This window comes from Nerophis lumbriciformis, linkage group LG27 (genome assembly GCF_033978685.3).
Source record: "Nerophis lumbriciformis linkage group LG27, RoL_Nlum_v2.1, whole genome shotgun sequence".
Classification (NCBI taxonomy): domain Eukaryota; kingdom Metazoa; phylum Chordata; class Actinopteri; order Syngnathiformes; family Syngnathidae; genus Nerophis; species Nerophis lumbriciformis.
In genome coordinates this window covers 34626993-34635754 of record NC_084574.2, presented here as the reverse complement: position 1 = coordinate 34635754, position 8762 = coordinate 34626993, and the positions used below count along the sequence as shown (strand labels likewise).

Sequence of the window (8762 nt, the reverse complement as noted above, 5' to 3'; positions counted from 1 at the left end):
AGTACCGTATTTTCCGCACTGTAAGGCGCACCTAAAAACCACAAATTTTCTCAACAGCTGACAGTGCGCCTTATAACCCGGTGCGCTTTATTACGATTCATTTTCATAAAGTTTCGATCTCGCAACTTCGGTAAACAGCCGCCATCTTTTTTCCCGGTAGAACAGGAAGCGCTTCTTCTTCTACGCAAGCAACCGCCAAGGAAAGCACCCGCCACCATAGAACAGGAAGCGCTTCTTCTTCTACTGTAAGCAACCACCCGCCCCCGGAAGAAGGAGAAAAAACGCGCGGATATCACCGTACGTTTCATTTCCTGTTTACATCTGTAAAGACCACAAAATGGCTCCTACTAAGCGACAAGGATCCGGTTCATAAAAAGACGCAATCTCTCCATCCGCACACGGATTACTACCGTATTTCACAGCAATTGATATTCCTGTGAACCGCACTGTGGAACGGGAGCACGTACGGTGAATATTCGCACCACAGGGAATGAGAAGTCATCCTTCACTGTGGTTCTAGCTTGCCATGCTAACTTCCACCCATGGTGATATTCAAAAGGAAGACCTTGCCAAAAGAGACCTTTCCAGCCGGCGTCATCATAAAAGCTAACTCGAAGGGATGGATGGATGAAGAAAAGATGAGCGAGTGGTTAAGGGAAGTTTACGCGAAGAGGCCGGGTGGCTTTTTTCACACAGCTCCGAAGGCGAACACACCTTCACTAAGACGGGCAGACAGCGCCGGACGACATACGCCAACATTTGCCAGTGGATCGTAAATGCCTGGGCAGATATTTCGGTCACAACTGTGGTCCGAGCTTTCCGGAAGGCAGGATTCACAGAACTACTGCACAACAACAGCGACACTGACTCCGATGACTTCGACGAGACGGAACCGGCCATTTTGCATCCCACGCTTGCGCAACTTTTCAATTCGGACACCGAAGACGAAGAATTCGAAGGATTTACGAATGAAGAATAACTTCAGAAGGTGAGCGCAATGTTTATTTTGTGTGTTGTGACATTAACGTTCGAGCAACATTATGTTGCTATTGCTCTACACCATTTTGAATTTTACTATGTTTGTGATTGCACATTTGCGTACATTTTGGGACAGAGTTGTTAGAACGCTGGTTTTCAATATATTATTAAAGTTTGACTGAACTATCTGACTGTTTTTTTGACATTCCCTTTAGCGCAGCGTAGGCGCGGCTTATAGTCCGGGGCGGCTTATAGGTGGACAAAGTTATGAAATATGTAATTCATTGAAGGTGCGGCTAATAATCCGGTGCGCCTTATAGTGCGGAAAATACGGTAGATGTTTGTAAAAAGCTTTTATAATTGTAAAGGACAATATTTTATCAACTGATTGCAATAATGTAAATTTGTTTTAACTATTAAATGAACCAAAATTATGACTTATTATATCTTTGTGAAAATATTGGACACAGTGTGTTGTCAAGCTTATGAGATGCGATGCAAGTGTAAGCCACTGTGACACTATTGTTCATTTTTTTAAATTTTTTATAAATGTCTAATGATAGTGTCAATGAGGGATTTTTAATCACTGCTATGTTGAAATTGTAACTAATATTGATACTGTTGTTGATAATATTAATTTTTGTTTCACTACTTTTGGTTTGTTCTGTGTCGTGTTTGTGTCTCCTTTCAATTGCTCTGTTTATTGCAGTGTTGCTGGGTCGGGTTTGGTTTTGGAATTGGATTGCATTGTTATGGTATTGCTTTGTATTGTTTTGTTGGATTGATTAATTCAAAAATATAAAAAATAAAAAGAATAAAAAATAAAACTTAAAAAAATAAATTAAAAAAAACCAAAAAAATTTTTTTAAATTGATTTTTTTTTTAAAAAGAGGATCGATTCTGAATCGCACAACGTGAGAATTGCGATTCGAATACGAATCGATTTTTTCCCACACCCCTAGAAAAGACACACAACACCAATCACATCATACGGTAACACCTAATATAAAACATCATACATGTACATATAACATCATAAAAGACACTCTGAGAAATGTTTACTAAATTGGGGAAGACATGCAAGAGCAGACGCGTCAAACTCCTTTTCAGTGAGGGCCACGTCTCAGCTCTCACAGGGCTTCTTATAACAGTCAATAATATGGAATAATATGACTGTTAATGTACAAAACACAAAACCAGTGAAGTTGGCACGTTGTGTAAATGGTAAATAAAAACAGAATACAATGATTTGCAAATCCTTTTCAACTTATATTCAATTGAATAGACTGCAAAGACAAGATATGTAATGTTCCAACTGAGAAACTAATTTTTTTTTTACAAAAAACCATTAACATCATCTCTCCCGCTCTCCCAACCAGCATGGCGCGGTTGGGAGAGTGGCCGTGCCAGCAACCTGAGCGTTCCTGGTTCAATCCCCACCTTCTACCAACCTAATCACGTCCGTTGTGTCCTTGAGCAAGACACTTCACCCTTGCCCCTGATAGGTCGTGGTTGGCATGGCAGCTCCCGCCATCAGTGTGTGTGTGAATGTGTCAAAGCGCTTTGAGTATGTTATGAAAGTGTCTGTTACTACATTATTATATATATATATATATATATATATATATATATATATATATATATACACAGTGTATATATATATATACATGCGGTGTGTGTATAAAACGTTGATGGAGGGTTTTGAAGTTGTTTTAAAGGGCTTTGAAGGCTACAAAGGTGACTCCTATTAGCCGCATCTTTCAAGCGTTTATTTTAATCATCTTTTAAAATGCACGGGGAAAAAAAGAAGTCATATGTCTCTCATAATGATTGTGAACGACAGCCAAAATTCCCCAAAAAAGTGCCGTTCCCCTTTAAGAAGCACCTTTTTGATTTGGCTTTAACCTAATAATGATTAATTTTATTGAAGTAATTCTTTACTTTTTTTTTATCTTATTAGTTATGCAAGATTTAATTTGGTTCTATTTATTTATTTTATAATATTTTTTATCTTAATACTTTTACATTTTATCCATAGTCCAACTCATGTTTCATTATTTTTACTTTCCAGCATTCATCAGAGGAAGTGTGAGAATGAGATATTAGAACATCAATTTTTTTCATTTAAAAAATTTCTGCTCATTTTTAGGAATGTCCGATAATGGCTTTTTGCCGATATCCGATATTCCGATATTGTCCTCTTTAATTACCGATAGCGATATCAATCGATACCGATATCAACCGATATATACAGTCGTGGAATCCATCCATCTTCTTCCGCTTATCCGAGGTCGGGTCGCGGGGGCAGCAGCTTAAGCAGGGAAGCCCAGACTTCCCTCTCCCCAGCCACTTCGTCCAGCTCCTCCCGGGGGATCCCGAGGCGTTCCCAGGCCAGCCGGGAGACATAGTCTTCCCAACGTGTCCTGGGTCTTCCTCGTGGCCTCCTACCGGTCGGACATGCCCTAAACACCTCCTTAGGGAGGCGCTCGGGTGGCCTCCTGACCAGATGCCCGAACCACCTCATCTGGCTCCTCTCGATGCGGAGGAGCAGCGGCTTTACTTTGAGCTCCCCCCGGATGACAGAGCTTCTCACCCTATCTCTAAGGGAGAGCCCCGCCACCCGGCGGAGGAAACTCATTTCGGCCGCTTGTACACGTGATCTTGTCCTTTCGGTCATAACCCAAAGCTCATGACCATAGGTGAGGATGGGAACGTAGATCGACCGGTAAATTGAGAGCTTTGCCTTCCGGCTCAGCTCCTTCTTCACCACAACGGATCGATACAGCGTCCGCATTACTGAAGACGCCGCACCGATCCGCCTGTCGATCTCACGATCCACTCTTCCCTCACTCGTGAACAAGACTCCGAGGTACTTGAACTCCTCCACTTGGGGCAAGATCTCCTCCCCAACCCGGAGATGGCACTCCACCCTTTTCCGGGCGAGAACCATGGACTCGGACTTGGAGGTGCTGATTCTCATCCCAGTCGCTTCACACTCAGCTGCGAACCGATCCAGTGAGAGCTGAAGATCCTGGCCAGATGAAGCCATCAGGACCACATCATCTGCAAAAAGCAGAGACCTAATCCTGCAGCCACCAAACCGGATCCCCTCAACGCCTTGACTGCGCCTAGAAATTCTGTCCATAAAAGTTCGTGGAATTAATACATTATTATGCCTAATTTGGACAACCAGGTATGGTGAAGATAAGGTACTTTAAAAAAAATAAAATAAAATAAGATAAATTAAAAACATGTTCTTGAATAAAAAAGAAAGTAAAACAATATAAAAACAGTTACATAGAAATTAGTAATTAATGAAAATTAGTAAAATTAACTGTTAAAGGTTAGTACTATTAGTAGACCAGCAGCACGCACAATCATGTGTGCTTACGGACTGTATCCCTTGCAGACTGTATTGATATATATTGATATATAATGTAGGAAGCAGAATATTAATAACAGAAAGAAACAACCCTTTTGTGTGAATGAGTGTGAATGAGTGTAAATGGGGGAGGAAGGTTTTTTGGGTTGGTGCACTAATTGTAAGTGTATCTTGTGTTTTTTATGTAGATTTAATAAAAATAAAAATTTTTAAAAAAAAGGTTACCGATAATAAAAAAAACGATACCGATAGTTTCCGATATTACATTTTAACGCATTTATCGGCCGATAATATCGGCAGGCCGAAATCGGACATCTCTACTCATTTTTGTACTTAGCAAACTCATTTTGCGGCCCAGATAAAACCTGGTTTGCTGTTTGAATTGTCGGTATTGTTTAGTCTTTGTTGGTGTTCAGTGTTTGCAGACGATTGTGCAGACACCAACAAACAGTGTGTGTGCAGACACCAACAAACAGTGTGTGTGCAGACACCAACAAACAGCGTGTGTCTTTTAGCTGCTCGAGGTGACCAATGAAAGAAGATGAAGGATGACCTTTTACGTGACACTTTTATTGATCAGGATGAATATGATGATCTGAAATGTGGCCCCTGTTGCTGAACTGATAAGGATTTGGACAGCAGGTGTGTCAGGTGAGTCTTAGCTGCTTTATTGATGCCTGAACAATCTTCATCTGACTTCTCAGGTCCATCTCAGGCTGCACACGCAGATAAAACATCAACAATGCAGGAAGTCATTGATCAATGTTACCGTGTCTTCCCAAAGAAGTCAAAAATGTATACTTGATAGTTCGCTGCTTGACTTTGAACGCGGTCTTCTTTTCTCTGCAGACACGTTCTCAAATACATTTGAAGAACAACACAAGAAAAAGGAGAAAGTAGAAAAACAAGGAAATATAAAAATATAAAAAAAGAGTAAAAAAAAAATAATATTTTTTTTTACTCTTTTTTTATATTTTTATATTTATATATAAAAATGTATATATTTTTTTATATAGAAAAAGGAGGGTCTGTGTGTTCCGTTCATTCCATTTTTCAAATAAAACCCCAAAAATTTTAAATAAATGCATTACAAACATGTATTTTTTTCCCCAATATTTGTTTACAATCCCAACATTTAGAAAATGGATAAGGAATTGTTCTTCAAATTTCCAAGACAACCTCGGGCCAATTTGAGTTAAGTCCCATCTCAAAACTCATTTGTATACTCTAGCCTTTGAATAGCCCCCCTTTTTTTAGACCAGTTGATCTGCCGTTTCTTTTCTTTTCTCCTCTGCTCCCCCCTATTATCCCTTGTGGAGGGGAAGACACACAGATCCGGTGGCCATGGATGGGGTGCTGGCTGTCCGGGGTCGGGACCCGGGGTGGACCGCTCGCCTGTATATCGGTTGGGAACATCTCTGCGCTGCTGACCCGTCTCCGCTCGGGATGGTTTCCTGCTGACCCCACTGTGGACTGGACTCTTACTATTATGCTGGATCCACTATGGACTGGACTCTCACAATATTATGTTAGACCCACTCGACATCCATTGCATTCGGTCTCCCTAGAGGGGGGGGGTTACCCACATATGCGGTCCTCTCCAAGGTTTCTCATAGTCATTCACATCGACGTCCCACTGGGGTGAGTTTTTCCTTGCCCTTATGTGGGCTATACCGAGGATGTCGTTGTGGCTTGTGCAGCCCTTTGAGACACTTGTGATTTAGGGCTATATAAATAAACATTGATTGATGATTGATTGAATCTGTTGCACAATATAATTAGTGAATTTAGAATCACTGAGTGACAAATGTTAAATATTTGAAAAAAGGAAATTAAAACCACTCTGAACCGGGTCGGTAAAATATGTTAATTTGCATGTATTTGTAAGGAAATGGCAGCGCAATTTCTAATATTGCAATTATTACAAACATCCATCCATCCATCCATTCATTTTCTACCGCTTATTCCCTTTGGGGTCGTGGGGGGCGCTGGAGCCTATCTCAGCTACAATTATAAACATATTTTCAAAAATGTATATTTTCATACCACTGATATGTTTGACTAGGTTAAAACAAAGACATGAACTTTATTTAAAACTCCATCAGTCCTGTCTTCGTCTGTTTGTTTACCTGCACGCCCAAGTCTACGGATTTCTACTTCCACGTAAATGTGATGCCTCAAATTTGCAAAAACGAGTTTAAATGGCCCTCTATCCGTTATGTCCATTTTCCAATTGTGTACAAAATCGGACAAATGAACTGTATATTCAAAAAAAATTACTTGTTTTCTTAGCGTTAGTTTTATATTGACAAAACGAACGAACGAAAGGTACACGGACCGAGAAGAGAATGGAAAAACAAGAGTGGAAAAAGTAGTTGTTGTCACACCTGGGTGAAGTCTTGTCTGGGTTTCGTCTGTTGTCATGTTGTCTTGCCATTTCCTGTTTTATTTTGAAAGGTTAACTCTCCCTCTCGTTTCAGGTCACTTGCCCTTCCTCCTGTTTCACTGGTCTGATGTCTCTCCTGATTGCCTGATTGTTCCCACCTGTGTCACACTCCCTCATGTGTATAAATGTCTCGTCCTCCTCTTGTCTTGTGCCAGAGTGTCTCGTTACTTCATGTGCGTACCTCCAGCGTTCACTTGCCATAACTCCTTGCCTACCTCTGCCACTGGTTTCTCCCCCTTCAAGTGTGTCTATGGCTACCAACCGCCAGTGTTCCCAGACTCAGAGCCAGAAGTTTCCGTGCCCTCCGCCCACGCCCTGGTGCGCCGATGCCGTCGTATTTGGCTTGCGGCCCGACAAGTGCTCGCTCGCCAATGAGATCGGGTCAAGAAAGCAGCCGACCGGAAGCGGCGCCCAGCACCTGATTACCGGCCAGGACAGCGAGTATGGCTATCCGCCAAAGACCTGCACTTCAAGGTTCCCTCCAAGAAATTAGCGCCCAGATTCGTGGGTCCCTTCCCCATCACCAAGGTCATCAATCCAGCAGCAGTACGCCTCCGCCTACTCAGGTCGCTCCGCGGCCACCCTACTTTCCATGTCAGCCAAGTCAAGCCTGCCAAAGAAAGCCCCATGGTCCCAGCCACCAAACCCCCCCCCCACCGCCGCTGGAAGCTGTAGACGGAGGACTTCTGTACCGGGTCAAGAAACTTTTAGCGGTACGCAAAAGAGGTCGAGGTAGACAGTTCTTGGTGGATTGGGAGGGGTACGGTCCAGAAGAGAGACAGTGGATTCCCCAACGGAACATTGATGACCCCTCCCTGATCCGGGACTTCTATAGACTCCACCCTGAGGTCCCTGGGCCGTCAGGAGTCGGCCCTAGAAGGGGGGGTTCTGTCACACCTGGGTGAAGTCTTGTCTGGGTTTCGTCTGTTGTTATGTTGTCTTGCCATTTCCTGTTTTATTTTGAAAGGTTTACTCTCCCTCTCGTTTCAGGTCACTTGCCCTTCCTCCTGTTTCACTGGTCTGATGTCTCTCCTGATTGCCTGATTGTTCCCACCTGTGTCACACTCCCTCATGTGTATAAATGTCTCGTCCTCCTCTTGTCTTGTGCCAGAGTGTCTCGTTACTTCATGTGCGTACCTCCAGCGTTCACTTGCCATAGCATTGTCCACAGCCACAGCCACGTTTCTTGTATCTCTTTTGGATCCATGGGAGTATTTTGATTTGTAAGTTTTCTCAGGTAAGATTAGCTTCCTAGCATCACCTCCATTGGAGCGACTTTTGTTATACTTAGTAGTTTTTTTGTTCATAGCCCCTTTTTCCCTCCGTAGATGGAGCGTTTTTGAGTTATTGATATTTTTGTTAGTTTAGAGCTCAGGTCAGTTGTGTTTTTATAGCCTGTTTTGTTTCTCCTGTTTTGGACCCCTTCCCTTGTCCAAATAAATATATTGTCTTCAAATCCTGCATCTGTGTTCAGAGTCCTGTTCTGGTCGTGACAGTTGTGTACTTCATGGCCATCCGTTTTGTTTTAAAATAGAACAATTATCAATTATTTTTTCCCCATTTTTGTTTTATAATGAAAAATTCAAACAGATTGTTATGCGTTTTCTGTCATCGATTTTCCTCGATGTTTGAAAATAGTAAATGGGTTATACTTGTATAGCGCTTTTCTACCTTCAAGGTACTCAAAGCGCTTTGACACTATTTTCACATTCACCCATTCACACACACATTCACACACTGATGGCGGGAGCTGCCATGCAAGGCCCTAACCACCACTCATCAGGAACAAGGGTGAAGTGTCTTGCTCAAGGACACAACGGATGTGACAAGGTTGGTAGAAGGTGGGGATAGAACCAGGAACCCTCAGGTTGCTGGCACGGCCACTCTCCCAACGGCGCCACGCCATCCCCAAATCAAAATTAGGAATTAAACAATGGAAAAACTGTTTTCTCGATT

General features: G+C 42.3%; 1 long non-coding RNA gene across 1 annotated transcript in view; it reads left to right on the top strand.

Moving 5' to 3' along the window:
- Nucleotides 1–923: 923 nt before the first annotated feature.
- Nucleotides 924–8762, top strand: part of LOC140679962 (uncharacterized) — a 17413-nt gene continuing 9574 nt past the window's right edge. Inside the window, exon 1 of the long non-coding RNA XR_012051256.1 lies at nt 924–988. This is a non-coding gene — a long non-coding RNA (uncharacterized lncRNA). The remainder of the gene's footprint in view (nt 989–8762) is intronic.